The sequence below is a fragment of the Dendrobates tinctorius genome, unplaced genomic scaffold, assembly GCF_039654945.1.
Source record: "Dendrobates tinctorius isolate UK_male_01 unplaced genomic scaffold, ASM3965494v1 ptg000051l, whole genome shotgun sequence".
Classification (NCBI taxonomy): Eukaryota; Metazoa; Chordata; class Amphibia; order Anura; family Dendrobatidae; genus Dendrobates; species Dendrobates tinctorius.
In genome coordinates this window covers 19,473,635-19,475,480 of record NW_027361719.1, presented here as the reverse complement: position 1 = coordinate 19,475,480, position 1,846 = coordinate 19,473,635, and the positions used below count along the sequence as shown (strand labels likewise).

At 45.3% G+C, this 1,846-nt stretch overlaps 1 long non-coding RNA gene across 1 annotated transcript; it reads right to left on the bottom strand.

Moving 5' to 3' along the window:
• Positions 1 to 312: 312 nt before the first annotated feature.
• LOC141091400 (uncharacterized) lies at positions 313 to 1,549 on the bottom strand. The gene is made up of 2 exons (XR_012232503.1): positions 1,136 to 1,549; positions 313 to 973 (listed from the first exon to the last, which is right to left on the bottom strand). It is a non-coding gene; the product is annotated as an uncharacterized lncRNA (long non-coding RNA).
• Between the last annotated feature and the right edge of the window lie 297 nt (positions 1,550 to 1,846).

The following is a 1,846-nucleotide window of genomic DNA, read 5'->3' as shown; positions in this document are numbered from 1 at the left end:
GCAAGACTCGGAAGAACCCCGGGAATGGCACCTGGTGGATGCCGCAGGACCTGGCAGCCGCTTAGTTACGCCCGTCCCGTGCAAGGGGTGAGTCTGGGACCAGTGGTTCTCCAAGCTGGAGTACGTGTTTTATTTCCCTCATGTTTTGTTAACCCTCCGTCAGGCGCAATATAGATTCTCCTCAGTTCATGCGCAATGTGCCTGACAAGCACAGGTCAGAAAACCACCTATAGTAGCTACATATTTCAATTTCAGGACTATAGAAGTAGTCAGTGACCTTCATAGGAATGTATTAAAAGAGATTACACCAAATCAGATGCAAAAAAAAACATTTATTAACCATAAACTTATTAAAACTAAAAGTACCACTTTTCGGTAGTACCGCCAAATAGGCTCCAGTTATCTTTACTTAACTATTGCTTAAATATAAAATTATGGAAAAAAACTTAAAGGATATTGCACTTAGATGTTACTTAATTATTTTCTACTCATCTTCAGTGGTTTCAATTGCAGCAGAAGCAGCACAGGTACACTTAGAAAAGCAAGGCTGGCAGACGAAAGTTGCATGGGAAAGGCAGATTGATTCTTTACATATTTTGCAGTCATATTTAGAAAGCCTTCTGAAACCAGATACAAATGAGCAGGTAGTACAACTGCGTCTTTTAGAAGGTGGTAGAGTCGGTGTTTGTTCTGGAACGTCCTTGGGACGTCCTTTGTATTTTTATCTTTGCCCAAATAATAAGCTAGATCTGTGTCTGTTTCCTCTGTATCAGTGTCATCACCATCCTGCTCTGTTCCAGAATCAGTGTTACATTCTGCTACCTCATCTTCAGATGAAATGTCACTAGATTCCTCTAAATCCTCAGTTACTGCTGGTTCTTCCTCATCATCTTCTAACAAAAAAATCTTCATTTCTTCTAAATGAAGGGGTTTAGATGAATCATACTGTTTTCTGGCCATTGCAGCAGAAAATCTGAAGCAAGAGAGAAAGAGTATGTGTTAGGGCGCAATGTGCCTTAGAAGCCACCCTCCTTTTGTCTAAGAAAACAGTACTTATGTACACTAACTTAGCATTAATCCTTCATAAAACAAGCTAAATACACAATCGTGATGAATAAAAAAAGAAAATACTAACCTTTCAATTTGTGTTGAAATCAGGCGCAATGTGTCTGAGAAGCCAAAGTGTTGATATCTGCTCACTAGAAGGTCTGCTGAGTCACTGTGATATCAGGTTTCACAGAGCCTGTAGAGTCAGGAGTAGAGTTGAGCGATACCGTCCGATACTTCAAAGTATCGTATCGGATGGTATCGGCCGATCTTTAAAAAAAGTATCGGTATCGCCGATTCCGATACCGGAAGTCCCATTCAAGTCTATGGGACTTCCGGTATCGGAATAAGAAAAACCCTTTCCTGCCCTTGTACAGCCTCTCTGGGGTCTGTACGGGCCTTTCGGGGGGCTGTGCCGGCCTGCCAGGGGGTCTGTGCAGGCTCCGGTGGTCTGTGCCAGCCTGCCGGTGGTCTGTGCAGGCTCCGGGGGGCTGTGCCGGCCTGCCGGGGGGCTGTGCCGGCCTGCCGGGGGGCTGTGCAGGCTCCGGGGGGCTGTGCCGGCCTGCCGGGGGGCTGTGCCGGCCTGCCGGTGGTCTGTGCAGGCTCCGGGGGTCTGTGCAGGCATCGTCCGATGGGACTACAAGTCCCATCGGGCGATGCCTGCTACCATGACAGTGATTGACACATTAGCCAATGATGGGACAGTAGTAGTCCCATCATCCGGCTAATGTGTTAAATGTAAAAAAAAATAAAAAATAAAAAAAAATTACATGCTACATACATACAACATGCATACTAC